This window comes from Zootoca vivipara, chromosome 1 (genome assembly GCF_965207765.1).
Source record: "Zootoca vivipara chromosome 1, rZooViv2.hap1.1, whole genome shotgun sequence".
Taxonomy (NCBI): Eukaryota; Metazoa; Chordata; class Lepidosauria; order Squamata; family Lacertidae; genus Zootoca; species Zootoca vivipara.
Genome location: NC_142582.1, coordinates 20,042,795 through 20,064,318, shown reverse-complemented (window position 1 = coordinate 20,064,318; position 21,524 = coordinate 20,042,795).

Genomic DNA, 21,524 nt, shown 5'->3' with positions numbered 1-21,524 from the left:
TCTGTGTGAAGTTATGAATCTAGGAACATGTGAGCTTAGCTGCGATGGGAATCATTTTGACCAGATCTAGGATATGGATATGAGTCTGGCCAAACTGCGGGAGGCAGTGGAAGACAGGAGTGCCTGGCGTGCTCTGGTCCGTGGGGTCACGAAGAGTCAGACACGACTAAACGACTAAACAACAACAACAACAAAGGATATGGGCTAGGAGTAGACTGGGGAAAAGTTTGTTTTTAGAAAAACTTCTTTTTAAAAAAATTGAACACCAGCCTCCACTCTCCCCTTTCACCTAGGAAACCCCACGTCAAATCAAGCCCTGCCTAGCCAGGCTACTTGGAAATGCCATATACCAGGCACACCCAACAGGTAGATCATGATCTACCGTAGATCACTGGACGTCTGTGGTAGATCACTGGCTCCCCCCAAAGAAGCTCAACAGCTTTGGCTCCCCTAAAAAAGCTCAACAACTTTGACCTGCCAGTTTTAACTCTGTGAGTAGATCACAGTCTCTTGGGAGTTGGCCACCCCTGCCATATACCGATGATCTTTTTGCTCTGAATTTGCTCTGAATTTGCTATTGCGAAATTCGTGTTGGTGCCCTCCTCAGCATAGTGGTGATGGAACCGAATGTCCGTTCTGATTTTTGCTGATAAATTTTGTTACGGGAGTGTTTGTTTGTTTGTTTGTTGTTGTTTTTTTTAAAAAAACCTTCACATTGATTTTAGTAATGAGGAAGCTGTGTCTCACAGACCGTTTGAGGCTTACCATAAACCCCAGAAGAAGTATATGGAAGACTTAGGAATGAGTCTTATAGAGCACTGATTTAACAATAAGCTAGGCCTTCCTCAGCTGGTTTGTATTTATCTTATTGATTATGCCCCAATAATCTCTGAGATCGCCTCTGTGGCCATTATAGATTTGCTCCAGTGACTTGGGAAGTCAATAGGAAGAGACTCTGTGCCTTTTGGAGTCCAGTCTCCTGCAACACATTTGTAATGTGAGAAATGAAAAAAAACAAGCCAGCCAAGGCCCTGAGAATCTAAAATCAAATACCAGACTATGGAAACTGGGGATTGGAGAGTGTACAGTCATAGGTCAGCCGGTCCTCATAATGTCACTAACTTAGCAAAACAAAAATGACAGACTTTCAGAAATAATGATGAATGTTCCCAGGGTGAGGGGAGGCATTGCAGCATTTCAAGGCAGGAGTGAGAGAGGGAAAAGAACATTCTAGACGGTTAGTGCCATTTTTATAGTTATGGCTCTTAAAAATTTAATGAATGAAAAGTTTCATTAGCAAGAGCTGTGTTGCCATTAACTTCAAGCGACTTCCAGCCGAGTGTGGGCTGCAGCATTTGCTGGGGAGAAAATTGTTTACATTTCCCTCTTTCGGACACAATTTATTAGATTCTTTTTTTAAAAAAAGATTTGTTTATTTTTTTACACTTGAAGCTTTATGAACAGTAAAGACCTTCCATTTTATGATCACCACCATCTTCACCAGCATCTTCTAATTCTTCTGTATGTAGCAGCGATCGATAGATGGCTTGGTTTTGATTCCCCCAAAATAGTATGTATAGAAAATGGGATGTTTAGTGGCGACATGACTGCATGGAAGAGTTTTCAATCCAGTGGAAACTCCCCATAATGGAAGGTGGGAGATTGTCACCATTTGAGACAAGGGGACGGCTGGGGGCAGGAGAAACCTATACTGTAACTCTCTACCATGGATATATAGTACCAAGGTTTACAGTACAGTGGAACCTCGGTTTATGAACACCTCGGTTTATGAATTTTCGGTTTATGAACGCCGCGGACCCATCTGGAACGGATTAATTCACTTTCCATTACTTTTAATGGGAAAGTTCGCTTCAGTTTATGAACGCTTCAGTTTATGAACAGACTTCCGGAACCAATTACACCCATGTTTCAGTTTATGAACGCTTCAGTTTAAGTACTTCGCGGACCCGTCTGGAACGGATTAATCCACTTTCCATTACTTTCAATGGAAAAGTTCGCTTCAGTTTATGAACGGTTACTCCGCGGACCGTCTGGAACGGATTAATCCACTTTCCATTACTTTCAGTGGGAAAGTTCGCTTCAGTTTATGAATGCTTCAGTTTATGAACAGACTTCCGGAACCAATTGTGTTCATAAACCGAGGTACCACTGTACATCATCATCATCATCATCATCATACCAGCCTATATCCGCAGGTCTCAGGGTGGTTCACAGGATATATATTTTTCTAAGCTCAATCACCATGATTGTTGTATTCAGTGCATACTTTTGCATTATAGTGCAGCGGTACCTTGGTTCTCGAACTTACCACATTTTTCCGTGTATAAGACTAGCTTTTTTTCTTGAAAAATTAAGTTTAAAAATTGAGGTCGTTACTAAAAGATGAAAAAATAATAGATAAAGCAAAAAAGAAACCACCCTAAAAGAATATTTTGAATTACATTTACTGTACCGGTAAATAAAGTGATTTACTGAAACAAGCCATCTTGAAACCTTGGTTTATGAAACTGGCCTGTTTCAATAAACCAGTTAAGATTAACCACTGTTTAGGTTTGGAAGTAACACAAAACAGTGGTTAATCAAAAATGGAAGTGAAAGCATCTAACCCAGGCACCCCCAAACTGTGGCCCTCCAGATGTTTTGGCCTACAACTCCCATGATCCCTAGCTAACAGGACCAGTGTTCAGGGATGATGGGAATTGTAGTCCAAAACATCTGGAGGGCCACAGTTTGGGGATGCCTGATCTAACCTCCTCCTAGCAACTTTATACCAGAGAAGGAGGGAGTGGGGGGCGGGGTTTCAAGGCCTTTTACTGTGACAATAAACTATAATTTATTGTTAAACCAATACAGACAAGCCTTTCACTTGTTTCTTGTACTTTTGCATGTGTCCTTCCCCCCGTTTTGGTTCAGAATAATTAATCTTTAAGTAGACTTAAATGTTCACACAGACAACGGCATGCTCCGACAAACACCATTAACATTGCTCTATGGTGTTAAGAGGGGAAAATCAGGGAAGCCTTGAGAGATCCCTGTAGAATTGTGGGATAGCCAGATGCTGGGCAAGGTCACAGTACACTAAACAAAAAAGAAAGAAAACAAGACAGGGTGGGGTGGGGTGGGGTGGGGTGGGGAAGAGGGCTAGGATTCTAAAACTGTATGCATTTTTATACTTAGGAAATAATTTAAAGATTTTGTTTTTGCAAAATAAATTATCTTACTGTTTTAAGCAATGTTGTGAGTTACCTGCCCAAAAGACCCTGTGTAGAAAGGCAGGTTTAAAATATTATAAGCAAAAACACAGCAGTCCAGCAGTCAGAATCCATAAAAAAACACATTCAACCATCACAATACAATACATACAATACATGAGAGGTGCAGTGGTTAAGAGCAGGAGACTCCTAATCTGGGGAACCGGGTTCGCGTCTCCTCTCCTCCACATGCAGCTGCTGGGTGACCTTCGGCTAGTAATCACACTTCTTTGAAGTCTCTCAGCCCCACCCACCTCACAGAGTGTTTGTTGTGGGGGAGGAAAGGAAAGGAGAATGTTAGCCGCTTTGAGACTCCTTCAGGTAGTGATAAAGCGGGGTATCAAATCCAAACTCTTCTTCTTCTTCATACTGGTCAAATGCCTGGACCAATCTGTTTTCACTTGGTGCCTAGCTTCTTTTATTTATCCATTGCATTTTCATCCTACCCTTTCTCCAAGGAACTTGGAAGACAGGGGTACTCATAGCTTACCCATTTATTTTATCCTCACAACAACCAAATCCATGGGGGGGGGACAGGAAAGCCCCCAGAACAGCACATGGATAGGGAGGAGAGAATCATTCCATCTGGCAAGCAGAAATATTTGCACTGACAGAATGACCAGACTGTGACATTGAATTCCCCCCCCCCCCCAGGTAAAAAATTGTGATTAGACATACACCTATAACAGCACAGAGTATTTGGTAATAGAGATCTTGTCCACTTCGCCTGGTGGCATTTGCCCTGCTGTTTACAGATGCCCAGCAAATTTCCCTCAGTAAACTCCGTTGCTCATTTCCAGCAATTAAAGCTGCAAGATTGATTCAGCCCTTCAACTTCCCTCTGTTGATGACTGCGTATTAGTTGTGATTTCCCTCTCCCCCACTGCACAATTCCGCCGAGTCCTGAGATTCTTGAACAAAATTTGATCCTCTCCTCTTAGGAAACAATTACTTTTGCCAGGGATTTCACCAATACCACAGTCTGCCTGTTCCAATCTTCAGTAGTCTTTTGCAGTCTTTAGGGCTGGGGTGTTGTTGGGGTTTTGTTGTTTGCGGGGGTTTGTGCTGTTGTTGCTATTGGTTCTTTATATCTTCATTTTAGATTTTGTTGAGATTTATGTGGAAATTGTTCTGTTTGGTTTTGCATTTTAAAATACTTTATGCTTAAGACTACTTTTGTTATGTTGTCATTATGTAGTCCGCCCCCCCCCATGTTGTAAGCCGCCCTGAGCATGGTTTGAACTGGGGAAGTGGCATACAAATAAAATTAGGTATGTATGATGCATTTTTCATCCAACCAAATTAGCTGTCTCGTTTAAGTAATTGTAAACTTTAAAAACAACGCCTCCAGTGGCCTGAAAGGAATGTCAAACAGCATTTAATAGTAAGTCACTCCAAGGAAATGACTCCAACGTGCTTTGATTTAGTGACATTGCTTGTGGTTAAAAGCTTTCAGTGAGGCCACACACATGCAAACAGCGACTGGTGATTTGGATAATTAGTAGAAATGGCAGAGCCCTGTCTCTTTACAAGGAGGTTAGCAGTGATGGGCAATTAAAAATGAGCTGTAAAGGTAATAATATCATGTAGATATAACAAAGGCAATGGATCAGGTTGAGGACAATCAAGGAATAGCTACTTAGAAAAGGAAGTCTGTGGTGGTGGGGGAAATGGCAACAATTACTTAACTTAGAAGAGCTGCAATTTACAAGCCGCTTAAGGCCAGTAACTTGCATTTAGAGCCATTCAGTTCATTGGGATTATTTGCCTTTCTTTCAACATACTTGCCCTCGTTTGGAGAACACCCTTCTGTACTCGACAGCGGGGTTCTGCATGCAGCCCTGTGTTTGTTTTCCACTGTGGATCCCTGTGAGGCAGCCGCCGGCTGAGCCTGGCACTGGATGGATTTAATCCATAGGAGACCAACTTAGTTCCTATTGAAATCAATGGGATTTCTCTCTAGACCAGCCTGTCCCATTGGTTTCAATAGACCCAAGCTCAAGACTGAATCCAACCCAGTAGGCCAGATCAAAGTACCTATGGGACCGCCTCTCCTGGTACGCCCCACAGAGGACCTTAAGGTCCACAAACAACAATATTCTGGAGATTGCGAGCCATAAGGTGGCTAGATTGGCCTCTACTAGAGCCAGGGCCTTTTCAGTATTGGCCCCAACTTGGTGGAACGCTCTCTCACAGGAGACCAGGGCCCTGCGGGATTTGTCATCTTTCTGCAGGGCCTGCAAGACAGAGCTGTTCTGCCTGGCCTTTGGGTTGGATTCAGTCTGACCCCTGTGTTTTCCTCCCTCATGGTTTGGATTTATGGACTACTTAAAATGAGGCTGCATTTTAAATTTTAATATTGTATTTTAATCTGTGTTTTAATTGTTTTCTTTTCTTTTATGTCTTATTGTAATTTTATTGGTGTAAGCCGCCCTGAGCCTGGTTTTGACTGGGGAGGGCGGGGTATAAATAAATTATTATTATTATTATTATTATTATTATTATTATTATTATTATTAACTGGCATGCTAGCGAAAGTCAGTGACAGGACTCCTGCTACCGCAAAAGGACTCCCCCCCATCTTTCCCATGTGCACCCGCCATGTCTCCCCCCAATACACTCCGGAGGGTCAGGAGAATCTCCCAGAACAACACCCATGAGAAGGAAAGGAGAGACTATTCCTTCCATCTGGCAAGCAGAAATACTTGTGCTGACAGAACGATCGTATTTCCTCTCCAATGAGTTTATCATAAATAGCTGTGTGTAAATGGAATGCAACATAATCCCACAGGGTTTATTAAGGACACACAATGTTCCTTCTTGCAGGTCCTGGAAGGTGCAACACACAAAACTTTCCCCACCACGATTACGAAAGAAGTCGGCTGTATGTGTGCCACTGGACACAAGAGCCAGGAAACAAGTACTGTACTGTGGTACCTTGGTTCCTGAACAAATTGGTTCCCAAACGCCGCAAACCCGGAAGCAAGTGTTCCAGTTTGCGAACATTTATCGGAAGCCGAATGACTGACGTGGCTTCCACAGCTTCCGGTTGAGTGCAGGAAGCTCCTGCAGCCAAACAGAAGCCATGCTTTGGTTTTTGAACAGTTTCGGGAGTCAAACGGACTACCACAACGGATTGAATTCGAGAACCAAGGTTCCACTGTACTGGTTATTTACAAGAGAAAGATGTAAGATTTTCTCTCATATGCAAGAGGCTGGATTGGCCATGAATAAGGCAGTGTTAGAGAGTATACAATCTCTTACATTATCATTATTTTTATTAACTAAAAAGAAACCGATTATTAACCAAACTTTCCCCCTGCCGCTTGACCCAACCTGAAGGCATAGTTCAGATGTAAACAATAATCACCAAGTTCATACAAGTGGAGAGAGACTGGAAGTTGCTAATATCAATATGAAGGAAAATGTTAACAGCTTCTAGAAGCTGTCAGCATGCGACAGCGGCCACACCCTGGGAAACAGCTTCAACTGGCTGGCTAAACCAGGTGAGGGTAGCTGATGGGTCTCTAACCCTCAGTGAGTTAGGTACTTCCGCTGCATGCGAAGACAGGTACTGGCAGATTGAGCAGGTGAGACCGTTGGGTCCAACGGCCAAGGTGATTTCTGCATGTGCTGTATAAGGAAGTGAGAGGCAGATAGGGCTCATCCACCTGGAAATGTAGCCCATCTAGGAGCAGGAAAACTCTTATACTAAACCTCTGATGCCTTGCAGCCATACCCATTCGTGAGAGAAAGGCTTCAGGAGAAAACCCTGAGGAAAAATCTGTACCTGCTGTCTTGTAGGACACCTTCGGGAGAAGAAAAGGCTAAGGAGTAAACCCTATACAAATCTGAAGTGGAGTTCCTAAAATGGTTGGATGATGTCTTATATGCCTTCTCCTGACGACTCCTGAAGCCAAGCTGGTGTAAAACACAATGCTCTGCTTTCCTTTGGACCACTCCAATGAGACTGAGAAGGGGATCTTGTCACCTGGGCAGCCCGGGACTTCCATATCCGGTGCCCAGACTTGCACTCCAGAGAGGTCACTACACTACTGCATGAGCAGGAAGATTATGGTAGCTTACGTCTAAGTATACTTCAGGGAGACATTTTGTATTTTCTCTATAAATAGTCTTTCTAAAACACAACACTACACCCCTGGAAGTGCACTCTGTTGTCTCTCAAGACAGATGGATGCCAATGACAACATCACTGAATGCATGATCGTATTAGTGTGATGTTGAAGTCCACTCAATGTCTTTAGGTCCTTACTTCTACAGGCAGAAGCAGCCTTCGGCAATCCCCTAGATCTGTTGTGATGGATTTAGAAGTTCCATCAATTTATTTGGTGCTGACTTCTTGGTCGTGCTCCTTAGGTTCATATATACCAGTAGGGATGGGGAGAAATTTGGTTCAGTTTGCATTTCAATGTGGAGCTACTATTCATTCATTCATTCATTCATTCATTCATTTTTGTGTTGTGATCCAGGAGAGCATTGGTGGTGGCTCCAATGAATGTTGAGATCCGCTGTCACCATTTATTTGGCATACGTAAAATACATAGTAGGCTCTCACCACAGGCCCACAATTAAACTTACCATGGAAAAGAGAATATAGTCTTGCACGCTGTCCCCGAAAAGAGTTACTGGAAATGAAGTTGACATTTTTATCATTATATTCACCTCTTGCTTAGATAGGCTTGTTGTTGCTTATGCTGTGCTATATTATCACACATTTTCTGTTCATGGTCGAGGTCTTTTCTGTACTCATCGCATAACTCCCAAGGACACAATTACAAAGCACATACAGTGTATTAAAATTCTTTCATGTTCCTGTTGACCAGATGCCTTTAACAATCAATATGTATTAGTAATGCTTCAGGAACAGATGGTATATTTCCAAGACAATCTCATCATCTCTTGACTAACACACCAAACTGCTCAACTAACTCTCTCTTCTTGAATTAGTTTCTAGAATGCCATCTAGTTTAGGGGGGAGAGATTTCTTCTTAGCAGGGATCTCACCAAATTGGCAGACCATGGAAAGGTATCATAAGCTATAAGGAGACCAAAGACCTAGGAAAATGCTTTGTCCTGTAGTGAAACATATTCCCCAGGCGATTTCAAATGCTGGGAAGGAATAAAATGTGGCCAGTGACCAGAGCAGCCGAACATGACAAAAACCTGTCATTTATATTCAGCGTCTGGGAAAAAAAAGAAACCTTAAAAGATAGTTATCTTGATTCTTCAGACAAATCAAAACAATTTGCAGTATTTTAGTACTGCAGAGTTACATCAGGGACTTGAGTCTTTGCCTTTGTTGTAGCATCAAATAGCAAAACCTACTCCAAAATGGGCACTTGTGGTACCTTGGTTCTCGAACTTAATCTGTTCCGGGAGTCCGCTCGACTCCTGAAACTGTTCAAAAACCAAGGCACAGCTTCTTATTTTCTGCAGGAGCTTCCTGCACTCAATCAGAAGCCACGTTGGACGTTTGGCTTCCGAAAAACATTCGCAAACTGGATCACTTACTTCTGGGTTTGTGGCATTCAGGATCCGATTTGTCCGGGAGCCAAGCTGTTTGAGTACCAAGGTACCACTGTACTGAGTATTCCTGTTGCTACATAGCGAACCCAACTTTATTCCAGAGCCTTATGTGTAGTGAGAACAAATGAGTGTTGCAAAATACACTTCTAAACAATGCACACTGTAATCTGGAAAACAGAGGGAATGCAAAAGTTGGCCTATTTCATCACTCACAGAATACAGGTATTGTGATTATTAAAGATCATTTGAGAATTTGGGGAGAATGACCTTTTAATACAAGTGGAATTTGCATTTTGTAATTGTAGCCTTGTGGGTGTTTTTCTTTTTTTTTAAAGAAAGCTGCCCTAGTTACACTCCTTCTGGCAGACTCTTTTTTTATACAAGTGTATCTGTTGTTATGTTGGAACAAAAAATAATAAATCCTTCCAGTAGCACCTTAGAGACCAACTAAGTTTGTCATAGGTATGAGCTTTCGTGTGTATGCACACTTCTTCAGATACCTAAAATGATAGAATTGTCCAGTACAGAGAGTTCCTCCTTTATTAGCTTCTGTTTGGAGTACAGAACGCCGATACAGAACAACAACATAACTGTTGTTATGTTGGTCCCATTACAAATAGAAACAACTAGGTAAAACCTCCCCTCTCCCAGTTTCCCCTTAGAAGGGCATATCAAACGAGTCAACTCTAATGGAAAACTGGACTGGAGACAGTAAACATTGCCTAGAAACATTTATACATGCCCCAACCCAGATCAGAATAACTGGTTGAACCAGAATAACTGAGTAGCTTACAGTGTTTGAGGAGGAACTAGTAGACTCTCTGGGTCATTTATGGGCTTGATAGGTTATAGATTTGTAAAATGAGAAGTGTGTGTGTGTGTCTTGTTAGCTTCTTAGCCGGCTGGTCAGGTGCTAGAATGTTTTTAGTGGAGTCTGAGGTCGCATCCACATCATACATTCAACACACTTCGAAAGCAGATGCCTTTCCTCAAAAAACCCTGGGAACTACAATTTACCCCTTGCAGAGCAATGATTCCCATAACTTTTTACAGACATAATAATAATAATAATAATAATAATAATAATAATAATTTATTTATACCCTGCCCATCTGGCTCGGTTTCCCCAGCCACTCTGGGCGGCTTCCAACAGAAAAATAAAACACAGTAATCTATTAAACATTTAAAGCCTCCCTGAACAGGGCTGCCTTCAGATGTCTTCTAAAAGTCTGGTAGTTGTTTTCCTCTTTGACATCTGTTGGGAGGGCGTTCCACAGGGCAGGCGCCACCACCGAGAAGGCCCTCTGCCTAGTTCCCTGAAACTTGGCTTCTCGCAACGAGGGAATCGCCAGAAGGCCCTCGGTGCTGGACCTCAGTGTCCGGGCAGAATGATGGAGGTGGAGAAGCTCCTTCAGGTATACTGGACCGAGGCCATTTAGGGCTTTAAAGGTCAGCACCAACACTTTGAACTGTGCTCGGAAACGTACTGCATTCTTTGGTGAAGCCATGTGCATTGAGTGTGTGTTAAATGTGCCTCTGTATACTAGTTGTTGAGAATCGCAGGTGAGGAGAGACAAGTTGCACCCAGGTTCTGTTTGTGGGCTTCCCATGACCACCCGGTTGGCCCACTGTGAAAATAGGATGCTGGACTAGATGAAACACTGGCCTGACCTATCAGGGATTTTCGTATGGTCTCAGACCTGGTGCTGGTCCTACACCTGGTGAATAGGAAGATAGGACCAAAAGCATATCTGGTCAAGCATCCTCTTCTCACAGTGGCAGGTCAGATGCATATGGGAAGCCCACTACGTAGACATGAATGCAACACCCCCACATGTTCTCCAGTAACTGGTATTCAGAGGCACATGGCCTCTGACTTTGGTGGTGGTGCACAATCACCATGGCTAGCAGCCGCTGATAGCCTAAACCCCCATGAATTTGTCTAACCTCCTTCTAAAGCCATCCAAGTTGGTGGCCCTTATTAGATCTTGTGGTCATGAGTTCCATAGTTTAATTTACGTGCTGTGTGACGTACTTCTTTTTGTCTGTCCTGACTAGTCCCATATTTAGCCCCAGGTTCTAGCATTATAAGAGAGGGAGGAACATTTCTCTCTATCCATTTGCTCTGCACCATTCATAATTTTTTCAAGCCCCCACAACTCACCCTAGATATTGTAGCTTTTCCTCATAGGGAAGTTGCTCCAGCCCCTTGATCACTTTGTTTGCCCTTTCCAACTCTGCAATATCCCTTTTTGAGGTGCAGCAACCAGAACAAAACACAGTATTCTAAGAGCAGCCTCGCCATAGATTTGTATAACAGCATTATGATATTGGCAGGTTTATTCCCAATTCTTTCCTTAATGATCCCTAGCACAGAATTTACCTTGTTCACAGCTGGTGCACACTGGGTCGACAGTTTCATCAAGCTCTCCACCACAATGCCAAGATATCTTTCCTGTCAGTCACCGCCAGATCAGACCCTATAAATCCATATATGAGGTTAGGAGTGTGTGTGTGTGTGTGTGTGTGTGTGTGTGTGTGTGTGTGACTGTGCATCACTTTACACTTGCTTACACTTGCCATTTTAATGCCCATTTACCCAGTCTGAAATTTCCAAACCAACTTCAGAGGCAGCCCCACAAACAACACATTGCAGTAATCCAACCTAGAGGTCATCAGAGCATAGACAAGAGAACTTAGGCTATCCCTGTTCAGATAGGGGCGCAGCTGGGCCACCTGCCAGCGCCGTCTTAAGCGCCCCTGTCGCCATGGTGTGCCGGATCTCTCCGGCGCCCTCCCGCCCCGTTTCCCAGCGCGGTGGGCAGGTGGGTGCCGCGCGCAGCTGCACAGCGGACTGGCGGACCGGCCGGCCAGCGGGCGGGCGGGCGCAGCTCGCGGCGCCCTCCTGGCGGGCCGGCACCATGGTGCCCTGCGCCACTGGGGGTCTATGATGAGCCGGCCCTGCCACCTGCTGAAGCTGATGGAAGGCACTCCACACCGCTGAGGCCACCAGAGCCTCAAGCAACAGCAATGGATCCAGGAGTACCCCCAAGCTACGTACCTGTGCCTTCAGAGGGGATGTAACCCCATCAAGAGGAGGCAAACCCCCTACACACTGCTTCCTGTTTTTAACCAGTTATTGATCCGAAAGATACAGGGTATTCCCTGTTCTCATTAAGGTCTTGCTGTAGACTTTATTGGAATCAAACGTTTTCACTGTGCTTGTCAATCAAACGCAAAATATTTAAGCTTGACTATGGTACATCCCCCACCCCCCGTTTCAGCACTGGCCCAAGACATTTTGTTGCCTGAAGTGAAGGATAGGATGGTGTCCCACACATTCCATATACAGAAGATGACCAGTCTGGACACTGAATCTGACTTCAATAGTAGTAACAGGTAGGGCCAGGGCTCAGAACGATTCCTCTCTAGCATTTGCTGCCTGAAGCAGTTGCTTCATTTTGCCTAATGATAGGGCAGTCCCTGTCTGTTTCTTTTCCTAAATGCATTTCAAGAAAACAAATACAGTTTTTATATGTTGCAATGCCATTTGAGGTTTGGTTTCTTGGTTTGTTTAATGAACAAAAAACAAAGACAAAGAGAGCAACTCTCTTCATTGGTTACTGTTTTGGTTAACAGGAGCAGAGATCAAACAATACCTTCAGCTGTGCTAGCTTCTCTTGAAAGGAACCATTTGAGAAAGCTTTTTCTGTGTATTTCTGTTTGTTTAACTTGGCCCTGTCCCTTTGATCTCGTGTTAACATACCTTAATGGCAGGTAATGATTGATAATGGTGTATTGTAAAGTTCAGGTAATAAATACTGCTTTGCTCATAATAATGCTGAATAATGTACTTTTTATGACCCGGTTTGATGGAAAATTTCCTTGTCAGCTCTGCCTAATTGTCCAAACAAAACCACCCATTACTTGAAGAAATACATGTCTAACTTAGACATATTAATTAGGGTCATGACTGAACTACACAGGAGAATATAGTGACACTTCTGTTATCTTTGAATGTAATCTTTGGACAGCAGTCCTAATGCTGAGCTAAAGTTTAATGGGCAAGCATTGTTTACACTAGCACACCCCCCCCCAATGCGCAGACATGTACAGGAATCTATCCTGTGTGACTGTGAGACAGGCTCACAAGAGTCTCTTCTGTAAGGTCTTCAAAGGTAATATCTGATTTGAGCCGGAGCATCAAAAGTAAGAATATAAAAAATTATTGGGGGGGGGGGGAGAGAGAGACAGTGGGTGTCACAACACTGGAATCTACAGTAATCTATTTACATTAGAGAAAGACCTTTGGAGGGCACTCAAGGATCACAGTCTAAACATTTTCATACTTCTTTGAAGTTAGGTGGGTTTGTATGGTGTGTTTCTTAAATAAAAAAATAAACAATTAATAACAGGACTCTGGTGTGGAGCACAGCACATTGAGGGGTGGAAGTGGAAGCTCCAGGTTCAAAGTCCTACTGAGCCATTGAGGTCATGGAGTTACCACAATATCACCGCCTAACCAAGCCAAGCTCAGAGGGATCTCGTGAGGAAAATGAGTAAAGAATCATAAGCCACTGCATTTGCATGTTGAGACCCTGAGGCCACCACCCCCTTTGGTGAAGAAGACACAAGGACACAAATATTAGGTTAATCGTTATTGGGCAAATTTAGGCCATAACTTTGTTGGTTACAGAATGTGAGAAAGTATTGGCTTAGGCATTGGAATTGACCCGACTATATCTGACTCCTGTCAGTCATGCAGGGAGTCCTGTAAGGGTCAACCACCAATAGGGGGAGCCCCGTCAATGCAAGCCAACTCGAGCTCCCCCTGGGTCGTAGCATGGCCCTAGCCCCTCCTTGGACTTTGAACAAGATCCACACACCCCAGATTCCTTTAACGGCATACCCTTAATATTGGAGGGGCAAGTGATGGCCACACCTCCCCTCCCCCAACATAAGATCAACCAATGCCTAACCGCCTCTCGAGCCCAAGGCTCACCACCAAATACCCTCACAATTGCAACCAATCTTTCACGCCTTCTGCAATATTGGCCAACCAAACATCGTTTCCCCAATTGGAAAGATGTACACCATCAGCACGAAATAGGCCATATTCACGGTATAGGGCCCCATCGCTGAACGTAATGGTGGAGTGCTCTATTACCCGACCCATCAGCGCCACCACTCTCCGAGCCATCGCTCAATTCAAGAGTTTCCTGGCCCTGTTAATAGCAGCTGGGCGGTAACTGTTGCACCATACGCACTTCTCCAGTAGAGACGACCAAAGATGATAAGGTCTGGGAGTAAGGAAGCTAGCTCATCAAAGTCCTTGAGTATACTCCACATCAAGTCTATGCCTTTATGAAAGGCCATGTCATTGTCACCCAGCTGCAGAACCAAAATAGGTTTCATCATTGGCAAAACTTGTCCCATCACATTCCACGCCATGCGATCCAGGAAACTCTTACGTTCCTGGCACGCATCCAAGACCGCAGTCAATAGCACAGACCCGGGCCCAGTGGACAATGCTGTGTCCAAAGATCCAAATAAGGGCCCCCATGTGACCTGAAATTGAAAGAGGTAGACAATGATTGGTTAGAGGCGATGATGGCCAATCACAAATTCTTATGAATGAACCCTTTGTATGCATCCGATTTCCAACTGCCCATCTACTTTTATTTATCTGTTGGCAACCGCATTTGCCAGGTCATATGGGTGTCATTTTATATCAACTTCCTCTTGTTTACCTCTGGTTAATCATGTAGCAGCATTTGCTGTGATGGGTGGAGACCTGAGGAGTGTGGGTGGGTGTTTGGGTAGGTGAGAGAGATGAGGAGGTTGGGTTGGGCAGTATATTTTACCTGGCTTGCTTCTCCCCTGCCTGAGTGGAGGAGCAGAGCACTTCCTTATTCATTTTCCTCATTACAGAATGTGTGGAGAGCAGCATGCGTATATTTTTTCAGATTAAATCCCAAATAGGAAAGCGATTGATGTACTGTACAGGTAAATTTAGTTCAAAAACAAATTTGTGCTGAGTCTCGTGTTTGATCAGATTTACAGTTCTACTCCCTGAAATTCAGGTCATCTGAATTTCAGGAGCAGACATGGCTCGGTGGTGGAACACATGCATTGCATGCGAAACATCCCAGGTTCATTCAATTCAGGTAGGACTAGCGAAAGACTCCTGCCTGGAGTGCCGCTGCCACCAATACTCAGCTACTACACCGCTGAGAGCCAGAGTGGTGTAGTGGTTAAGAGCGGTGGACTCGTAATCTGGTGAACCGGGTTCGTGTCCCCGCTCCTCCACATGCAGCTGCTGGGTGACCTTGGGCTAGTCACACTTCTCTGAAGTCTCTCAGCCTCACTCACCTCACAGAGTGTTTGTTGTGGGGGAGGAAGGGAAAGGAGAATGTTAGCTGCTTTGAGACTCCTTAGGGTAGTGATAAAGCGGGATATCAAATCCAAACTCTTCTTCTTCTACTAGGTTAGCCATCAATATTGAGCTACATGGACCAATAGTATACAGTAGTACCTCGGGTTACAAACACTTCGGGTTACAGAAATAGTACCTCGGGTTAAGAACTTTGCTTCAGGATGAGAACAGAAATTGCGCAGCGGCAGCGGGAGGCCCCATTACCTAAAGTGGTACCTCAGGTTAAGAACGATTTCTGGTTAAGAACAGACCTCCGGAATGAATTAAGTTCGTAAAGCAGTTTTCTATGTGCCTTGGGCAGTGATAGTTGCTATTATTTTCACCAGTAGCAGACATTTGAATCTCTTTATTATATAATCAGGTTATATTACTGAGCTCATAAAGTCCTTTGATTTAGGTTGACCATTGGATAGTGCATTTGTAAGTGTTGTTTGTAACAAGATTACTCTGATAAGCATCATGATTCTGGAAGGAAATTTGGGGTGCAACCACACATTGAAAATTACATTCCAAGTATCGACTCTACATCTGCACCCAGTTCCAAAAGGATTGGGAAGAAAACAAAATGCAACATAATATGATATGTTGCTTGCACATCACCAGTGAGGAAGTCAGCAGCAGTGTGGAAGCGGCAATTTATTTATTTTTTGACATTTCTACCGTGCCCAGCCCAGCCAAGGCATCAGCCACCCACAGCATTTCAAGTATGGGCCCCAGCTTGACACCCAGGCACATTCACAAGGTGGCCAGGGAAGATGTATATTTAACAAAACACAGCCTGTTGTTTCCTTTGGTGACTGACAAAACAAACCTATACCGTTCAGTGGGGCTTAAAGGTAAAGGTAAAGGGACCCCTGACCGTTAGGTCCAGTCGCGGATGACCATTTACTGGCCGAGGGAGCTGGTGTACAGCTTCCAGGTCATGTGGCCAGCATGACTAAGCCGCTTCTGGCAAACCAGAGCAGCACATGGAAATGCCATTTACCTTCCCACTGTAGCGGTACCTATTTATCTACTTGCACTTTGATGTGCTTTCGAACTGCTAGGTTGGCAGGAGCAGGGACCGAACAATGGCAGCTCACCCCGTTGCGGGGATTCGAACCGCCGACCTTCCAATCGGCAAGCGCTAGGCTCTATGGTTTAACCCACAGCACCACCCACGTCTCAGTGTGGCTTACCCCCAGGTAAAAAGGGTCTAGGATTGCAGCCACAGGCATTGGGATGATAAGTGTTGTGCACATTCGTAACACCAATCTATGCTTCAAGTGTGAACCCGTTTTACCCCCACACCTGATTTCAGGAATCCAGGAAAACATCTAAAATACACCACAGTGGAATATTAAGCTTGAAGATTGAGAAATCACATGGAGACATGGGACATACCGGTATATTTATGACACAGTTGTCTGCTTGAAGTAGGAACACCTGTTTGACCCTTTTCAGAGTGGGGAGGCGAATGCAAAATATTCTGGAATGTGATCTATGCTTTGGAGACTTGAGGTATGGGAGGAAAGCTGATGCTCATATATTGGACACGTTCTACATTTCAGACCCAAGCTCAACCCCAGCACCTGCTTCCAAGAGGGCCAGGAGCAACAATGGCCAGGGTCTCTCAGATGCGCAGCTTCACTGACAATTTTGATATCTGTAAGGGAAAAACACAATGGCGCATAATTCAGACAATATGCAGCCTCTAAGCTGCACCTTCCTTAACTGAGAAGACTGGGAGCTAGTTTTCATATCAAACTCAATGGTATGAGTTGCAATATCAATGCACGATGTTCCAGGCACCATTTTTCTGGGATGGATTTAGATGAAGAGAAACGTGACATTCTTTATAGTCAATTAAATCTTTTAGGTTTTAATTTGGACCAGTTAAATCATATTTAGTGTTGCTTTAATGCTTCGGAATGTTCACTATTTTAGTCATTCTTACAGCGGCCCTGTAGGCAGATAAGGTGAGTGTTAATTCTGACACAACGATAAAGTCACACACACCTTTATTTAAAATCCTGATAGCACTAGGGGTGGGGTGGCTACTAATAATTTTCTGGATTGCAACAGCTGGTAAAAGGGGGACTTTAACCTTTTACTCTGCTGCTGCGGTCCTGATTAATTTTGTTCTTCTAAAATTGCTATTTGCACTGCAAGGGAGCTGGAGAAGCTCCCATTATTATCCCTTGTGTTTGGATGCAGGAGTGGGCTGCTGAGGAGGAGGCAGATCTAGCGCCTGAGGAGCACACCACAGCCATAGTTACCTCAAGGCAATGCCAGATCTGCTGCCCCTGTGGATCCTGCCGCCTGAGGCGGTTGCCTCACCTTGCCTCATGGGTGGCCCGGCCCTGTATGGGCCTGCCCTTGCCATCCTGCTCCCACGTCGGACACTGCTAATTCCTGGTCATCACGGGGTTGCTGCTCACCACATCACTGCTTGGTATGGATGTTCAGCTACAGCTGCAAAACAAGACATCATTATTATTATTATTATTATTATTATTATTATTATTATTATTAGCATTAGAACATCCCTCCAGTACTGCTGTAGCACAACAGGGGATCAAGCAGCCACCAAGAAGACTCCTTTTACATACAGTGCATATTCCAAAGTTCTTTTGCAAAGAATAACAACGCATTTCATCAGGTAACTGCATGTTCAATGCCGCGAAGACGGCCGTATACTCCGCCATTAAGTAAGTGCTTATGAGAAATCAGATGAAGACTAAACCCTGCTCCCTCACATATATTGTTATATTCCAGCATGTCTCCAGCAGCGTGGGAGGGTTTAGGATCTTGCCTGCGTTTCCATGCTGCTTATTCAGGCAGGGGAGAAATATTTTAAGTGAATTTCAGAATGGGCTCCCGAGTTCCATCCCCAAGGAGCAGAGAAACTGTCTTGTCAGATCATCCAGCTGTTCATTCATCTGATCCACTATCCTGTCTCTGAGGGCAGCCAACATTTTAACTCCCGCATGGGAGAGCGCCATGATCTCTTCCTGCGAGGGGGAGGCCGATCTCTCTTCACCTGCATCATCTGGAAATGGAAACCTTGATGGCCCTTTTCTACTTTGCAAGCATTGCAGGAGAGCATGTTGAAGCCTGGCTTCCTTTCCTCGTTCCTTTCGTATCTGCCTGTTGAGTGTCTTATTCACGGTCATTTTATTTATAGGTCACATTTGCCACAAATGCAGTGTGCTCCAAACTGCTCATGGAAGAGGATTTAAGTACAACGGCTGCCACAAATAATGAAGAAAACAACAACAACAACACACTAGCATATAGCACTGACCTTTTTCTTCATCATAATTTTTATATATATATATAAAAATCAGCACATCCATTTCAACACATAGTAAAACATTTTTCTTTGTTTGTTTTTTGCTCAGGTAGGTGAAACTACCCAACATGCACTTTCAAAAACAGTCCACAAACCAAACCATAGCTATCCTTTGAAATCACACTTCTCCAAGTTTCGCAGTGTACTTCTCCAGCCGATGTACAAAAATGCATATATTAGTGGAAGTGTCACACAAGCATGCAACGTAATAGGAGAAATCACTTTATTAAAAATGTACACCAGGGTTTCCCAAACTTAGGTCTCCAGCTGTTTTTGGACTACAGCTCCCATCATTCCTGACCACTAGTCCTCTTAGCTAGGGATGATGGGAGTTGCAGTCCAAAAACAGCTGGAGACCCAAGATTGGGAAACCTTGATCTATGTATTAGGCTTAATTGCATGCAAACATCATCATCATCATCATTATTAGAATTTATATACTGACCTATACCTGGGGGTCTTAGGGCAGTTCACAGAATAAAATAAAGATATAAAACCACAAAATACCTAATAAAAATAAAAAACAGCAACCCAATACCCCCCCAAAAGACGACACGTTTTATAAGGGCATATGATGTAAATTGGATAAAAGACGACACATTTTAAATGGGCATATGATGTAAATCGGATCAACCAAAGGCGTGGTTAAAGAGGAATGTTTTTGCCTGGTGCCTAGAGGTGTATAATGAAGGTGCCTGGCGAACTTCCCTGGGGAGAGCATTCCACAGACGGGGAGCCACTGCACAGAAGACCACGTTCTCATGTTGCTGTGTTGTGTTTGTTAGGAGAAATTCTAACTGAAATGTTGATGAATGTTGAAGATGCAAAAATGTGGAGAACTGAACTTTAGTCTGGAAGAATGAGAAACAGTCAAACTGGATTTGTAGAGCTCTCTTCCCAAGGAGGCTCACCTGGAACCTATGATGTTCTTCAGGTAACCTGATGTGCATGTGTGTGCGCGCACACACACTCAAGCACTGTAGCTTGTGCTGTTTATCGGCTTGCCCTTTCTGCTCTGTCTATCCTTTGTTTAATCTCTGTTGATCCTTTGTTTAATCTTACTGGGTTGCATGCTGCCCTGGGATCTGTGTTGGCGAAGGGTGGGACTGAAAATGTGGGAAACAAAAACAACTCACGTTTTCATGGCGTATACCGTGTTTCTCATATTATAAGACACGTCTTATATTTATTTTTTCCTCAAAAAAACACACTATGGCTTATTTTCAAGGGATGTATTATTATTTTTTTCCTCCTGCTGCGGCCGGCATTGCTGCTGCGCCTATCACTATATCTTATTTTCGGGGTATGGCTTATATTCCTTGAATGCTTAAAAATCCTGCTATGGCTTATTTTATGGATATGTCTTAAAATATGAGAAACAGGGTACAAGGAAGGCTAGGATACTGCTGAATTAAGATAAATTTGTATTTCTCGTGTGGAGATATTTCGTGTGGCTTAAAGTGAATATGTTTAAGGCTCATTTTCACTCTGGCAGTGCATGCTTAAAAGGAAGACGAAAAGGGGGAGGAGGGGAGGAAATAGCAAAAACAACCACCACCCCAAATAAGTGGGTATCTGTCCATTCTCCCTAGCCTGATGTTTCCACTCAATGTTAAGAGTATCTAAGATTCCTTGCCAAAAGGGATTTGTTCTTTTTATCTAGTCGGAAGAGTGTTTTTTATCCATTTGCATTTTGGAACTGCTTAGCTGCCCAAGCATGCTTTATGTGTGCTGCTTGAAATGTGTCATTGAGTCACGTGACGGCTGTTCTCTAGCTGATGTTGGACCCTCTCCAACAAATATGGATTATGTTAAAGTCGGTTGTGAGTTGACGAGGATATGTTAATAACTCCCAGATGGGCATCTTTGTGCTCTCCAGCAGGGAAAGGCAAGCAGTGTATGGCAGGAGCTAGTGTTTGGCAGGTCCATCATTCCGTCATTAAAGGCCACATTATTACTTACAACTGTGCTTGCATGACAATTGCTCGCCTACACCCTCTCTCCCTTTCTCCCCACAATGACAAACAACAAAGAAATTGCTCTTAGGCTGCTCTGCGTTTTCCTGCGGCTGCCTGTTTATAAATGCAGAACTCTCCTCAAATTATAAGACCGGGGGATTTTTCTGAAAGAATACATTTGCTCCACAAAGACTGCAAGGATGAATGTTCAGATATGGAAGAGATGCAAAGCAGAGCTTGCTCATAGGAGTTGAGAGCATCTTGTTGCAAAACCACAAAGTAATGAATATGGTTTTCAACTTCCAATCTCTTTGGAACACTGGGTCACACACACACACAAGTTAAACTATGCTAATTAATGTGGGTCACCAGTTAATCGAATCCTGTTACCTTTAAGTTTATATTCATGGCTGGGGATAGTGAACCACAACAACCCCTATAACATTCCTAAGGCAAAACATACACACAAAACCCCCTCAAAAACAGAACAACCAATTGTTTTTATATATGTTGGAAGCTGCCCGGAGTGCTTGGGGTAACCCAGTCAGATGGGCGGGGTACAAATAATTAAATTATTATTATTATTATTATTATTATTATTATTATTATTATTATTATTATTGTGAGCTCAAAATATATTGGGGATGTTTCATACTGTTGCCTCTTTCATAGAATGCTTCTTTCAATACTGCATATTTGTAGAAAGTACATTTATTTAGCAATGCGTAGAGAGGCAGTTTCCTGCCAACCTAGCAGTTTGAACGCACGTCAAAATGCAAGTAGATAAATAGGAACCGCTACAGCGGGAAGGTAAATGGCGTTTTCATGTGCTGCTCTGGTTTGCCAGAAGCGGCTTTGTCATGCTGGCCACATGACCTGGAAACTATACGGCGGCTCCCTCGGCCAATAATGCGAGATGAGCGCGCAAACCCAGAGTCGGTCACGACTGGACCTAATGGTCAGGGGTCTCTTTACCT